Source organism: Callorhinchus milii, unplaced genomic scaffold, assembly GCF_018977255.1.
Source record: "Callorhinchus milii isolate IMCB2004 unplaced genomic scaffold, IMCB_Cmil_1.0 Scaffold4, whole genome shotgun sequence".
Taxonomy (NCBI): domain Eukaryota; kingdom Metazoa; phylum Chordata; class Chondrichthyes; order Chimaeriformes; family Callorhinchidae; genus Callorhinchus; species Callorhinchus milii.
The window spans coordinates 68,231,767-68,248,421 of NW_024704745.1; the positions used below are offsets into that span (position 1 = coordinate 68,231,767).

Sequence of the window (16,655 nt, forward strand, 5' to 3'; positions counted from 1 at the left end):
CAAAAAATTGCAATGCTTCATTATTTTTGTTGCTCCTGGGAAACTTCATTGATTTAAACACTATGGAAACCTCCAATAGTTTTACCTTCTCCCCTCTCTCCCAGCCACTACGTCCCAAAACTCTGGAACCCTCTTCCTCTATGCCTCCGCCTTGGCCCTTCCTTCCCCATTTTCAGATCGCGCTTGAAGACCTTCCTATTCGACGGTGCCTACGGTCACCTCCCCCTCCCCCCATCTGGGAGTCGTGCTCTGACACTGTCAAGTGCTCTGGAACGCTACACTGGGTGAGGGGCTCTATGTAAATGCAAGCTGTTGTTGTAGAGGAAGGGAGACATAGATTACATTGGAATTGAAAGGTACGATATCATTTCATGTTGTTGTACTTTCACAGACAGAGGCTGGCTGAAAAGCTGGACATGAGGACGAGGATCTTGAACTTGATTCTCTGCGGGATGGGGAGGGCGCAAGCTGCAGAGTTCTGAATAGTCCGTAGCTTGTGGATTGAAGAGCTGGGAAGTCTAGCTCGCAGAGAAGTCTACCCATACCAGACTGTATGTCAAACACCCCGGGCTTCATCAGGGTCCACTGGCTCCCAGCGGATCAATTTCATGGTTCTCACCCTCACGTGTAAATTTCCTCACACCCAAGCACTTCCTCTCCCTACCCCACCACTCTCTGCTCACCCCCTTCACTTAGCTACCTGGGGCTGACTGCACATCTACCATTGGTTCTGAGCCTTCAAATTCTACACCTCTAATCTGTGGAACTCCCTCCCTCTACCTCTCCATCTCACCCCCTTTCCAACTGTCTTCAAGTTCCACCTTCAAACCTACTTCTTTGACCACACCTATAGTCACCTTGATATCCCCCTTCTCCCTTGTTCATGTCTGACCCCATCACTGTAAAGTACTCCTACACATTATCCTACATAAAGGCTGCTATATAAATTGTTAACCCTCCCCCGGGGGAGCGGGAGCGGGGTCTCCTTGGACATGAACTGGCTATAAAGTGACACGCTTAGCAACGGAATGTGTAAATCAAGCCCACTCTCTATGGTGGTATCGGCCGTCTGATCCCTGAGCCAGGCAGGTCCACAGTACATATTGTTGTAATATTTTGAAAACTCATGCTTGCAAAGCAAAAGAACACAAGCTGCTTTTTAAATGGTCAGCGCCCAGTGCCTAGAATCATTTCCTTTTGTACACAGCTTTAGGTAAAGCAATCCTGTCTCACGTGTGACGAAAATCTTAGATCTGCATGCATGGGGGAGGGGTGTGCAAAGAGGCGATATACGGCAGGGGTAGGAAAATCAGCACCGAACCCTGGCCTTCACGTGGCTCCAGAAAACAAACTCCACTGTAGCCTGTGGCTGATGTAATACTAAAGGGGAAGGTCATTGTGATTTGAGATGTACAGTCAGCACTTTCAGCCACAAGCTAATCAGTTGAAATGTCCTGTCCCTGAAGCAGCTCATGTAAAAGCATAGCGTGGTATTCCAAAGGGCAAGACAACACATTCAAACTGTGCTCCCTTCAAATGTGTATGCCCTCTGTTAGATATACAATCAATAAAAAAAACACTACCAGGCTTCACCAGCCGCACTATAAAACAGTCGATCCAGCAACTGTTTGTGGGACACTGCTGTGCGCAATTGGCTGCTGCGTTTTGCCCACAAAATATAGTCAATTCACTTAATAGTATATTCTGTGAGGCGTTTTGAGACATCTCAATGATGTGATATGCCATCAAATGTCAAGAATTATTATTATAAAAGGGTTACAAAGCCTCCTATAGGTAACCAGGTTTAGCAGATCAATCTAATGATAACAACCACAAAATTACATTTATAGAGCGCCTTTTTAAGTCGGGAGGACGTCCCAAGGCGCTGAACAGTCAGCGGTCAGTAACACAGCAAATCACATGAAAAGATCCAGATTAAAATCAAGTACAGCACCTGAGCCGTCTGCAAATCACCCAGCTCAGCGGCACAGACATGATTAGCCAAATGGCCTCCACCTGAAGATCTTCCTGTTTCTAAACTCGAAACTCCAGTTAAAAATCCAGCTTTCTCCTCTCCAATAAATGAACCAATAACGTAATCCCCGATAGTTCCAGAGAATGACCAGGTGGAAGGGAGACCAGTAAAAACACAGAGCTCAATGTGAACTTTGGTCTGTACTATGGCACAGGAACATGTATTGACAATAGTGAGTGAAGGCCCAGAGTTAAACAGTAACTACAAACGGACAGCAACACACTAAACATACCTGGGCGTGAGATGTTTGCACCCTGCATTAATGTTTCTTGGCCCGGGTCCCTTAAATATAAACAATATTTGAAAATAAATGAAATCCTCAGCCTATCATGGCTTGCCTCACTCAATGAAGCAGATGCCAAAGAGCCCACAGGTGCTGAACACATATCCAGAAATGATGGTTATCATACAGATTTACCAGGACACTAAAGAATAAAGAATAGCATTCATCACCTCCTGCCTCGGTTTTTCTAATGCCCTTCTTGCTGGTCTTCCCAGCTACACCAGTCATGAAATCCAATTCATTCAAAACTCTGCTGCCAAAATCCTCACCCATACTAAACTCTGCACCTCCATCACCCCAGTCCTTGCCATGATCTACTTTCTCCCTATTGGAGAACGAATCAAATAGAATATAGTCAAGATAATCAAACAGAATATAGAAAGTACAGGAAAAGGAAATAAGAGGCGCAAAGAGATTTTATGAGAAAAGATTTGAGGGTAACATAAAAGAGAATCCTAAGGTATTTTATAAGCACATAAAGAATAAAAGGTTCGTCAAAGGTAGGGTGTGTCCAATTAGAGATCAAAGAGGAAATCTTCTTGTGGAGGCTGACGTACTGAATGAGTACTTTGCATCTGTCTTCACAAAAGAAGAGGATGAAGCCAATTCCACTGTATCAGAGAGGAGGGTAGAGAAATTGGATAAGATAAGAATAAACCGAGAGGAGGTATTAAAAAGGTTGTCGGTGCTCAAGATAGTTAAGTCACCCGATCCGGATGGGATGCATCCTAGGTTACGAGAGAAGTAAGGGTGGAAATAACGGAGGCTCTGCCCATAATCATTCAATACTCCTTGGACACCGGGGTAGTGCCAGAGGACTGGAGGGTTGCAAATGTTACTCCCCTGTACAAAAAGGGGAAGAATGATAAACGCGAGAACTACAGGCCAGTCAGCCTAACATCAGTAGTGGGGAAACTTCTAGAGACTACAATTAGGACAAAATTATTTTTCACTCGGGAAAATATGGGTTAATAAAGGACAACCAACACAGATTTGTTAAAGGCAAATCACGTCTAACAAACCTGATAGAGTTTTTTGATAAAGTAACGCAGAGGGTGGATGAAGGTAGTGCAGTTGATGTAGTTTATATGGATTTTCAAAAGGCGTTTGATAAGGTGCCACATAAGAGACTTGTAAACAAAATAGAAGCCTTAGGTATTAAAGGGACAGTGGCAGCATGGATCCAGAACTGGCTGGGAGACAAAAAGCAGAGAGTGGTGGTGAACGGTTGTTTTTCTGACTGGAGGAAAGTGTGTAGTGGTGTCCCCCAAGGGGTCAGTATTGGGACCATTGCTGTTTTTGATCCATATAAATGACCTGAACTTGGGTAGAGGGAGTACAATTTCCAAGTTGGTAGATGATACTAAGCTAGGAAAAGTAAACAATGAGGAGGATAGTAGCAGACTGCAAGAGGACATAGACAGACTGGTAAATGGGCAGACACATGTAGATTAAGTTTAATGTAAGAAATTGCCTGAATGGGTGGTGGAAGCCAATTCGATAATAACTTTTTAGATAAGAGAAGTAGATAATTATTTGGGGAGGACAAGTTTTCAGGGCTATGGGGAGAGAGCGGGGGAGTGGGATTGATTTGGATAGCTCTTTTCAAAGAGCCGGCACAGACCAGATGGGCCAAATGACTTCCGCTGTCCAAAGGGGTGGTTAAATCAGATAATACAGATGCATTTAAAAGGAAGTTTGCTATTTATACACATGAGGGAGAAGGGAATAGGAGGGTATGGGAGGAAGTAAGGAGTGGATGGACTCATGTGGAGTATAAAAAACAGCAACAACAACAACAAATTACATTTGTATAGCGTCTTTCACGTTAGGAGGACTTCCCAAGTCCTGGGATAGTCAGAGATCTGCACCCGAGCTGGTGGTTGGGATCAGGAGGGGTGGAAGGCGGGGAGGGTAGCGTAGGAGGGTGACCGAAGGCACAGTCGAAGTGAAGGATCTTAAGACGGGTCTTGAAGGAGGCAAGGGAAGGGGCAAGGTAGAGGGACTGTGGAATGGAGTTCCAGAGGGTGGGGGCAGAGAGGCTGAAGGCACACTTTTTTTTTACGAGCCTTTAAAAATTAGAGGGAACATAGGTTAGGAGGTCACAGAGGTAGGGAGGAGCAAGGCCATGGAGGGCTTTGAAGGTGACACAGACTAATTGGGCAAAACTACCTGCTTCTGTGCTGCACAGTCTATGAAAATCTATGTAAATTTCACACTAAACAATGGAGCTAGCAACAGAGTCATATGAAGAGCTACAAAACTATGTTTGAATAGGGAAGCTGGCATCAAACACCCTGGTCCTCTTCATGACTCATCCTCTGCTCTCACTTCTTATTTACAAAATAAATACTGTTTATTCCACGTTTCATTTCTTCCTGTTGAAATTGAGTCACAGGATCAGACAATTCTGCAGCACACAAAACAGGCCATTCCAATCTGCGCTGGTGTTTATTCTGCACGGCCCACCTAAACTCATCCTACTCATAGGCGCATTGCTTAATATCCCTCTTTTTCAATACAGATATTTATATGTTTCCTAGCATGCAGGAATAGAAGAGGATCCAAGTTAAATGATTGTGGGGATCAAGCCTCATGTCGAGACTTTGAACTCTCAAGCTTACACTCCAGTGCAGTGTTGGGGGAGTATTGCACTGTTGGATGTCGATTACATGAGCCGTTACACCGAGGTTTCATTTGCTTTTTCAGGTGGACGTTAAAGGTCTCATAGTGCTATTTAAGAAAAGAAGGGAGATTCTCCTAATGTCATAGCGAACAATCTCTGAGATAAAATTTGTCATTAGCTTCAGGCCTGTTTGATAATAATAATACTTGCATTTGTTTGTGGGACATTGCTGTTGTGCTTGCATGCAAATAATACTAATAATAATCAGAATAAAGTCAGAACATTTCACATTAAATCCTGTGAAGCTCTCTGAGACACCCTTCAATCGTGAAAAGCGCAATACAAATGAATTATTGTTATCTTCAATAGCCAAAATAATATGGCCCAACTCTAGACCGACAGATTCCCCGCTAACTGGTCACTCAATCCATGACTGTTTGTGGCACACAGCTGTGCGCAATTGGCTGCCATGTATCGTCCACAAAATAAAGTCAATATATTCTGTAAAGAGCATGAGATGTCTCAACGACGTGGTAAAGTGCTGTATCAAATGCAAGGATTATTATTTGTATTCCAGTTTGCCTCTGCCTCTGTTGCTCCAAACTCAACCAAAGCCATTTTTACACAACCTATTTGTCACCTGCATACACTTTTGGGAAACCATCTCCTTGAGAAATATTTCCAAGAGTTACACCCATCGTTCAGTGGATTAATGCGTCGTATATGAGCGATAAAGATAATAAAAGTCCAATGTATCTTGCTTGGTTCAAGCTAAATTGCTTGAGCTCAGCCAGTAAAGCAGTAAATGGTACAATGGATTGGAGAGGGAGGGAAGAAATTAGGCTTCTATCTCCTATCCACCACCACCACCACCAATAAATTACATTTGTATAGCACCTTTCAAGTCAGGAGGGCACTCCCAAGGCGTTAGACAGTCAGGCATTTGGACCTGAACTGATGGTTGGGATCAGGAGGGATGGAGGATGGGGAGGGTAGGGGTGGGAAGGTGACAGTCGAACAGGAGGGTCTTGAGACCGTTCTTGAAGGAGGCAAGGGAGGGTGAGAGGCAAAGGGACTGTGGTCGTTCACCAGGTGGAACATGGGCATGTGTCGCCATGTATGGAGGATAGCATCAGAGCTTGCTCATATCAAATTGTTGCTGGTGTGAAGAATGGACACATTCAGCATAGTGAACATATAGCACTTTATTACTCACTATTATAGGGACACATTGACAGCCTGTTAATGAGTTACTAAGAGCACATGGACACACCCTAAACTGATTAATGGACTATTTGTTATCGCTTACCTGCCCTTCCCCCTAACAGGCATTTCACACTATTCATTGTCTCAGCCAACAATCTTCCACCAGGTTAATGGTTTTTCAGCTCATGGCTGTTTGTGGGACCTTGCTGTGTGCTCAAAGTGACTGCCGTAAAAGTGCTATAAGACGGTTTGACATTGCAAGCACTATATGCAAGTAATATTATTAATACATTGTGAATTATTGTCAGATGTTAGCCAGGCTTAGTTGGTCGAGCTCTTGCCTCTGAGTAACAAGGCTCTGGGTTCAAGCTCCACATCAGGACTTTGAAGTCACGGTCTAGGTTGACACTCCAATGGAAGCTCTGGTGATGCGCTACATTGAAGGAGGTGCCATTTTTCAAGTAAGCCATTACACCCAAGCTCCGTCTGTCCGTTCAGATTCGATTGCACTCCTCACAAAGAGAAAGGTTTCATGGAGGAACAATCCCCTAAATAATATTTGTCATTCACTTCATGGCTGTTTGTGGGACAATGCTGTGTGCAAATTGGTCGCTGCATTCACCTACAAAACAGTCACTACACTTTACAATAAATCCTGCAAAGTGCTTTGAGACATCTCAATGACATGATAAGGAGCTTTATGAACCTGCAAGGATTATTATTTTTGAGGCTGGGCTAATAGTTCAAAGGGAAACTGGATTTGCAACTAAGTACAAAGCAACATCAAGTACATAGGGAGAGAGCTTGAAATTGGCATTAATACAGCAATGTCCTACAAACAGTCATGGCGTGAGTGACCAATTTTATATGGGGGATTATTGGCCAGGGCACAGAGAGAAACTCCCTTCTCATATCAAGTAGAACCGTGGAATCTTTAGCATCCACATGGGCACCAGAACATCCCATCAGAAGGCACCTGAAAGTATAGCACTCCCCCAACACTGTATTGGACCGTCAGCTTAGATTTCCTCCTAAGTTACTGTTTTAGATTTTTAAACTCAATTTAAAACGTTAAAACAACATGAAACAGCATTCACAAACAATTCACAAATTCAGCCTTTAGGAGCCAATTAATGTAGGATTGATTGAAACACCTGCCAATCCCGAAGGCATACATTTCTGACAAAATCTCCTGCACAAAAAAAAATCGCTTATTTTCGCTTCTAGTTTTCTCACTTCCTCTCCCGAAAGCACATACTCACCCAGGGTTTGAATTCCACAGGCATCAGTCACTCCCATTCTTCATAATGTAAGCCTGGAAAACGCCTTTATTGAAGAGCAATTAAATGCATAAGGAACTTGCACATAAATACTCTTAATACATGACTTGAGGCTTCAAAGTCCACTATCCTTGCTGTTATATGCATCTATATTTTTTGGAGGTCAGCCAGGTGTCTGATAAATGCAGAAACCTATTGACATGCTTAAGAGTATCCGTATCAAGCAGAGTTACATACATCTCACTTATACTCATGTACTGGAATTGAATGCACACTCTCTCCCTAGAGGGACCCATCCTGCTTATTTAATTCCGAAGAGTACTAGTAACAGGTTGGCAAGAGTAAGCGTTGGGGTACTGCAAGAGTCTAACCAGCTAAAACCACATAGCTTACCATTGACAGTGCTGTCTGGCAAGCTTTCCTACTGCTTGTCCAGCTGGGACCATCCTATCCATTAGGCCTAGGGCTTTGTTTTGCAGGGTTAACAGGAGCTAAGCAAGAAGAATCCCTGCCCCCAGTGATTCAAGATCTACCAATCGGCCAGGTTGGCTGGGTTGTCATCATGCATCTGTTTAGATGCTGTATCATTGAATCAATGTAGGTGTTCATTGTAAAGATAGCAAATAGGAAATGTGGTGGTCACCTAATGACTCAGAAATCGCCATTCTTTTAGCGCAGGAACCATCGGCAGACTGGGAGAGAGCCAGGTGGCTGTATCTGTAGGCAGTGAGACCAGCTATCATGCTTCATTGGGGGTTAATGGCAACCAACCACCAAGCTACAACAAGGCTCCACTGTATTGCTACCCTCTACGAGTTACAGAATCCTGAATCGATTTCAGGGTCTGGTTTTGATCCATTACACTCATGTCTGTACAGAGATCTGAAGAAGTCAAGTTCAAATGCTTTGATGTTTGACTTGAAACGATCTAAAACAAGGCACTTAACTGTTGACAATTTTAAACATTTTATAGCGCACAACAGAATTATAGGGTGTTTTTTTTAAAGAAACTTAAAAAAGGAAAAACCCAGTTGAAAGAAAATAGTTTGAGTAGTTCAGTTGAAGTAAATGGTAGCATTTTATAGTTACACTATTAAAGACAGGTACTTAACGGGAAGAACCACAAAATGCCTACAAAATATAGTCAATTCACTTTACAGTATATTCCATGAAGCTCTTTGAGACATCTCAATGACGTGATAAGGCACTTTATCAAACGTCACAACAACAAGATTACATTTGTATTGCGCCTTTCACGTCGGGAGGACGTCCCAAGGCGCTGGTCAGTGTACAGCATTTCAGACCCAAGCTGGTTTATTATTATTATTATTATTATTATTAAAACCCCTGCTTTCGAGAGGTTAGTAGTGCGATTATGGGCAGGATAGCAGGGTCAGTCTGGTTCAGTTGGTAGCACTCTTGCTTCTGAATCAGAAAATTGTGGGTTCATGCCCCACGCTGGGACTTTAAACTCACAGTATAGGCTGACACACCAATGCAGTGCTGGGAGTGTGCTGCCATGTCGGAGGTGCCGTACTTCAGATGAGAGGTCAAACTGAGGCCGCATCTACCTCTTCGGAGGCAAAACGAGGGAGTACATGAAAAGAGAAGGCAGTTTTCTCCTGGTGTGCTAACCAACAATCCCTCAAATAAAAATGATCATTCACCTCCTAAATGTTTGTAAGATATTGCTGTGAGCAAATTGCCTGCTGTGTTGGCTTACAAAAATTAACACAGGGATGATCCCTGATATCTAGTGGGTGAGGACAGGATTGCACTTAACTGTGATGTACGTGATGCTAATATGAAGGAGAAGGGAATAGAGGAGTACAATAATAAATAATAATAATCCTTGCATTTGACATAGCGTTTTCATGTCTTTGAGACGTCTCAAAGTGCTTCACAGAATATACTGTAAAATGGATTGACTGTATATTTGTGGTGAAAAGCAGCAGCCAATTGTGCACAGCAGTGTCCCACAAACAGTAGTGGATTGAGTAACCAAATTAATATTTTTTAAAAATATGTCTTCTTCCCTTTTTTCAGGAGCGATTATTACCAGACGTGTGGAGTAAGGAAACTTGCCCAAGGTTTCGCCCTGCCGCAATTGAATCCAAGTCTCTCGCTTGCAATCCTCTAACCACTGAGCTACAGGACTCCACTATAGGAGAGTGAATGAGGAGGGGTGGAGGTTTGTATGGAGTATAAACATTGGTGCAAACTAGTTGGGCTAAATGGCCTGTTTCTATGCTGCAATGTTCTATGCAATTCTAATGGACAGTTAAATGCACAGATACCCACTGTCTGGGCTGACACCTAAAGGACAGCTTCCTTCAGTGGGTGGGCACCGCACATGGGTAGCTGGAACCTGGGGAATGGGATTCCAAAACAAGTCTGTGCGGTTTCAGGGGAGGATTGGAGAATACGGGGGAAAACGGCGTAAGAAAATCAACTCTTTCTTATGTTGACAGATCAAGTCAACAAAAATCTAACGTAGAATCCATCAAAAAAGAATCATCACTGAATTAAACCCATTGCTCCCACTGGATCGTAACCCTCCCACTGGGATGACTTAGTTCATCGGCCTTTTACTATGAAATCCGCCAGCGTTTCTATGTCTCTCAGTGCCAGGCACTGCTATGTCACTATACAGCTGAGCCCAGATGCTCTGGAAGAAAGCCCAGCCTGAGAGAATAACACACTCTCAGGCCAAGGCAAGAACAATTTCTGCAAACACAGATTTCCTTACTGGAATCGAAGGCAAACACAAGACTCCATCCCATGTACCATCCCCCTCCCTCGCGAAGTCCCAGGAACAGTGTATCAATGCCATCTCAGTGAGGGCAGAGCCACCACTGAGAGGAACACACTATCTGCACCTCTTCATCACAGAATCATTTGATTGGCCTCGTAATGTGATGCTTATGATCTGATCCAACCTTGCCTGGATGTACCTATCCATCAGTCATGCACAAAAAGTCAAAACAAAGTTTATAAAAGGGCAAGAATTTTACTACAAGCTTGTAAAATTGTTCAGTAAAAAATTACAGACCACACCGTATCAAGGGTCAGATTGTGTGCTACAAATAACTAAACTTGAAGAAGTGTAGGGCATAGACACAAGAGAGACGCCGTTAATTATTGTGTAACTACTGTACAATCTGTAATTCATTTTCCTCCTGGCTGTTACCTCAGTTCCCTGAACGATGCAACAGTGACTGGGGCAGGTCCACAAGATGGCAATCTCTGCATAGAGTTTGTTCATTTTCAACTCGTACACCGACAATATTAATAATACAGGAATGAAACTACAGTAAACCTCACATATGCCATATCAGTCGTGACCATAACATTTAATATGACTTACTCGATGTCCGAGTTGCAGGCAAATTGTGTAAATGGTATAAAATCCAATTTAATGAATAATCTACACTGCTCATGTGTAATTCATTGTAGCCTGTAAGTGCACCTCCAGTGACAGGTCAAGGCTACGTTTCCCGTGATTCAGTGCATCTTGACCCTTTGCCGCATGTGCATTTACCAGCAAGCTTTGGAATCGCATTTGAATCGCTGGAAATGAACAAGCAGTGCAAAGAAATCTAAGTGGTTGTGATTGGAAACTGAATGGGACTAGTACGATGATTATATAATTTATAAAGACAAGACTTATGTGAGTGTTACTGTACTCAAAACTCAGGTCAGCTTTATTTTGTGGGTGCGTTAAAATTGGTGATTCACGTCATGGCTGTGTGTGGCACACATTTTGCCATGTGCAAATTGGCTGCCACATTCGTCTACAAAATATACAGTCAGTAAACGTCATAAAATATCCTGTGAAGTGCTTTGAATCATCCTTCCAATGTGAAAGGTGCTAAACCAAATGGAGAAATAAGGCCAACAGTAGCATTTTTTTGACCACTGACATCAGCTAATTCAGCACAGAACCCATGATCTACACCATCTACAGGTTCAGTAGCCGTCTATCAATATCTCACTACTAAGACAACAAAAACTAAACGTCTAAATCAACCAGCTGAACCCCTCGCAGCTACGCTTGCAACCAAAGGATCCCATATGAAATGTAGATTGACACACAAACAGACACACAGGTAAACATTTCATCTTTATCTATACTCATCTGAGAGGACTCCTGTGGGAGGATTTTGTTCTTCAGTTTCATTTAATGGGCCTTCTTTCTTTTGTCTAGCATTTTTACTTATCCTTGAAAGGTTTGATTTTTGCTTAGGCATCTTTGTAATGATAAAATATAAATGTATAATTTATAATCACTGGGACTTCCTCACGATGTGAACGGTGCTTTAAAAATATAATTTTATTGTTGCCACGGCTTAGCTTCATTTGTGTTCTTTATTTTGTGCCTGCCGCTTGGCTACCTGCGTGCTCTGTGACACAGGATGTCACAGCACCACAATCAGCTGCCACGGCCACCAGGTGTAACTGCAGTGCGTGCGTACATATGTACGTGCTCTGTGATGCACAATGCCACAGCGCCACTTTGACTCGGCAGCCACCAAGTGTAACTGCGGCGAAAAGCGCAAAACTGAAATAACTCAGAAACGATAGGAGATATCCGAAAACAAATATGCCCATGTCACTCCCAGTTGCAAGACCTTTTCGATGAGGTATAAATCATGTCTCTACATCAATTAGTTATTGAGATCCTTCTTGAAGCGCAGACAGACATTTGTCATTTTATTCGTATATATATATAAAATAGATAGAAGATAACCTCACTGGGCTGAACTCTCAATTGGTCCCATTGTTTAAGCAGGTTTCGATGACACACATCAACCTGTAGCTTCAACACATGACAGATGTGGGGGAAGTCACACACTCTGTGATGACGTTTAGCATAAATGTTAATGTTTGAAAACAAAATTAGATACAGGACTGTATTCTTTCAGATGAACCTGCTCAAGGACAAAGTCATGTTGGGCACCCCTATCTTTTAAGCGAGTACTATTCCTTTAAGTGAGTACATGTTCGAGCTGTCAGTGTAGCATTCGAGAGTCCTCGAGTATTTGACAATAATAATGATAAATTGGTCTTTGGACAAAATTGGTCATTCACTTCATGGCATTTGCTGTGCGAAAATTGGCTGCCGCATTTGAGTACAAAGGACACACTCCCTACTTTAAGGTAAATCCTGTCAAGCTCTTTGAAATGTCCACCCGACATGAAAGACCCCATATCAAATGCAAGAATTAATTATTATTAATAAATGCCATGTTTGTTAGATAGGTTCAGTAGACCCAATATCAGATGATAAGAGTTTCTCTTGGCTAATAATCATCGGACGTTCACCTCATGGCTGTTTGTGATTGGGAATTTGCTGGTTGCTGTGCTTGTCTGCAGAAGTAGTTACTGCACTTGACTATAATTACCTGTGAAGTACCTTGAGCCATTTCAACATGATAAGGCTTTCTAAAAACATGGGAGGTCTTTACTTAATTCTAACCAGCAGAATTTTGTTGTTTTCTGTATATCAATACAGGGGCATTAAACTACTCTAACTGATCTCATGTACAATATTAAATTGTTTCAGTCTTCGTAGAAAACTATTGCAACAGGTAGGAGCAGAATCAGGCGGAGGAAAATTGTCATGTGGCTTCAGTTTGGCCCTTTGAGCAATACAAAACACATTCTGAATATATTAACCTCTTTCAGATGGGTGATGCATTCGGAAAAAAACATGTTAAATTATAAGCTCATTTCAATCTGTGCTGGTGAATAAAAATGTCTGTCACTGGGCAAATTATGGCATAAATCGAGAAATATTCAATCCAGAAAATTTATTTTGTTGGCCAACCTGTAGGCAAACCCTGTGGCCAATTTGTGCACAGGAATTTCCCACAAACAGTCATGAAGTGAATGACCATTTTATTTGGGGGATTGTTGGCCGGGATAAAGAGAAAGACAGTGAGTTGGCCAGAATAATAGAGCAGAACTTCATGAAAGATATTTTAATCCTTGGTGAACCAACTGACTGCACTGGTAACAAGCTGAACAGGGAAAGTAAATCCCATTAAATCACGTAACAGCAGTCGGACTTTTATTTGCAGGTACAATCCGCCTGTGGTTTAATGCCATATTAATGAAACCTTTCAGTAAAAGATCTGCTCCTTCAGAGCAAGCAAGGGTTAGAAACATTGCCTGCTGGAAATGTTGGGAGGATGAGAATCTATATATAGTTGTCGATACGTTTCAAAGCACTTCACAGAATATACTGTAAAGTGAATCGACTCTATATTTTGTGGGTGAAACGCAACAGCCAATTGCGCACAGCAGTGACCAAATAATTATTCATATTTCGCGCATATATAGTCAATTCACTTTACAGTATATTCTGTGAAGCGCTTTGGGACATCTAGAAGACGTGAAAAGCGCTATATCAAATGCAAGAATTATTATTATATTATTATTCATATTTATTACGTTTTTCGAAGGGATTATTACCCCTGAAAGTGATCCGTCAATCGACTAACAAATAGGTTCCTATTTACTGCTAGGTAAACAGAAGATGGAGAAAGGAAACTTGCCCAAGGTTTCGCCCTGCCCAGGAATCGAACTTGGATCCTCTAACTTGCAAGGCGGTGCTCTAACCAATACGGGACAGGATTCCACATTTACCTAACCAGGCTTTGCTGAAACGTTTCTGTTTTTCCAATTGCAATTATAAGGAGGTGTTATTGCTTTTATTGAGAAAGTGAGCATTGCTAAGACTGAAGGATTGGAAGAGACGGTGTACTTTAGATCGTAAACCCCCAAAATAAATAGGACTATCCATTAAAAAGCACTGCTATAGGAAGGTGATAGGAGGGAGGAGAGGGGTATAAAATGCCACAGAAATCTACAGAGGAAGCTATATTTATACAAAAAAGAGGCTATCCTTGGAGCTAAGTGACATTTTACCCCGGAACAGAACATTAGAACCACTTACTTCACATCCCAATTAGGCTCTAAAAATAGATAGAAGAACTTGCATTTATATAGAGGCAGCGTCTCAGAGCGCTTATCAGTGGCGGAGCTTGACACTGAGCCGGGGGGAGGGAGGCGGTGACTGTAAGCACGGTCGAAAAGGAAGGTCTACTATTCATTTAAGCACAGAGGAAGGTAAACTATCAACAACAACAACTTGCATTTATATAGTGCCCTTAACGCAGGGTAGTGTCTCAGAGCTGTCTCCCCAATCAGGCTATCAATTACACCCTTTATAACTGGTGTAGTGCAGGTCTCTCAATCTGCAATGAATAAAACCATTTTCCTCAGAAAGACCAATATAATACATCAGTACACTCCTCAACGTGAACACAAGCCACTTCATCCACACAGATTGCAGGCTGTCTGTCTGCAGGCTACATTTCGTACATTCTCTACTCATTTTCACCACCTCAAAATAAAAACCTGTCCTGTCGGCTTTCTAAGTTACAAAATCTTCCCGTCTTTTGGGGCACGTTATCTGCCACTGTGCAATTTCAAAAAACCACTGAGAAGAAAGGCATTGGGCAGTCTATGATACTGAATAATAGCTGCCTGGAAATTAACTCTTTCCAAGTCTAATCATGTCGTCTGCCTTTATATACAACAACAACGTGTATTTATATAGCACCCTTCACAGGATACCTTCTCGCAGTGCTGTAAAGAAACAACAGATGTCACTAAACATTTAATAGTGTTTCAACAGCACAGGCATTCATTCAACTTCACAGGGCATAACGCACTTTAGTCCATCTGCAACACCAAAGCATCTGAATTACTTCACAAACTCCTCAGCAAAACAGATCAGAAACTTGTCGATGGGGCCCAGATCTTAAACTCAGAGCCCAAGCAGTGAATCTGAAACATAAATGTCCTTACCCTGCTATGAAATGTTCCCCTAATTCAATCCAACCGTAATACTTCCAAGATATCTGCACAGAAGGGAGCACAGTACGTTATGTTAGCCTTAGAGACTGAGGTTTCCACCCACACAAGGATGGTGGGCGGGTACTGCAGGAAATTAAAGTGCTTTGGAACAAAAAACATGCACCAGGCGTTCCTTCAGTAGTGCAGGGCAATGATGTAAAAGTACACTACCCTCCCCCAGTAATGCCATCGTATATTTCTATTTGTTTATATAGCAACCAGGGCATAGCTTGACAGCAGCTTTGACTCACAGCGCTTTGCTTCGCCAGGAGAGAAAAAAGGCACTGGAATCACAGCTCAGAGATCGACAGCGTTTACTGGGGCTCATCACAGTGATAGATTATTATAGATTATGTTGTCTCTTCCAATCAAAAATATATCATCCGTCACTGGACAGGCCCCACTCACTATTACGACTACCAGAACTACAACTTGCATTTATATATCGACCCTCACGCAGGTAGTGTCCCAGAGCCTGACAGTGGCGGAGCATGATGCTGAGCCGCGGGGGAGGGGAGGTGAACGTATGGACTGGCAAAGTGCGAGATACTCTGACAGGATCTGTAAAGGGGGAAGGAGGGGGAAGGCAGAGAGATTGTGGGAGAGACTTCCAAAGTTTCAGGGCGTAGTGGCTGAAAGTGGCTACCAACTGAGCCAAGTATGGAGGTGAGGCAGGAGAGTGATTTAGTGGCCAAAACACAGTTCAGGACAGTGGGGACATCTTGGGAAAAAGAAAGAGACAATCAGAAAAAAACAAAAGGGAGATTTGACAGCAGACAGTAAGAGTGGAGTCTTGGGAGGCAGCGTAGAAACAAATGAAAAAGACAACCATCACCAGAACATTAGACCAAAAGTTACAGTTTCAATGCAAACTACTCAAGACATCCCCGGGCGGAACCAAACAGAAAAAAAGCAGTCATGCACGGTGATTGAAAGGGTGAAGAGAACAAATGAGACTTAAAAGAGACAGTGAACTGAAAAGGAAATAAGCAGAACAAGATAAGTGGGGGGAAAAAAACAGGGAACAATTTATGATACAGCCAGTAGGGAGTTAAGAGCGAGTGCTAAATGGCGTCTACTTTATTTCCAAAAAAAGAGAAGGGAGTTTCTCTTTTCTGGTGTCCTGGCCAATAATCCCCCCAAATAAAATTGGTCACTCACTCCATGGCTCTTTGTGGGACATAGCTGTGCATAACTGGTTGCCGCATTTGGCCACAAAATATAGTCAATCCAATTTACAGTACATATGTGAAGCACTTTGAGATGTCTTAACAATGTGATAAAGGGCTACGTGATATC

At 42.5% G+C, this 16,655-nt stretch overlaps 1 protein-coding gene across 2 annotated transcripts in view; it reads right to left on the bottom strand.

Moving 5' to 3' along the window:
* The window catches only part of LOC103183267 (spermatogenesis-associated protein 13), an 83,946-nt gene extending 68,530 nt beyond the window's left edge, over window positions 1–15,416 (bottom strand). The window contains exon 1 of one of the 2 annotated variants that reach the window (XM_042333910.1): window positions 15,309–15,416. The gene's annotated coding sequence lies outside the window, so the exon portion shown is untranslated. Of the gene's footprint in view, window positions 1–1,954; window positions 1,999–15,308 lie in introns of those variants that run through there. The other variant, XM_007900640.2, reaches the window with a different exon arrangement.
* Between the last annotated feature and the right edge of the window lie 1,239 nt (window positions 15,417–16,655).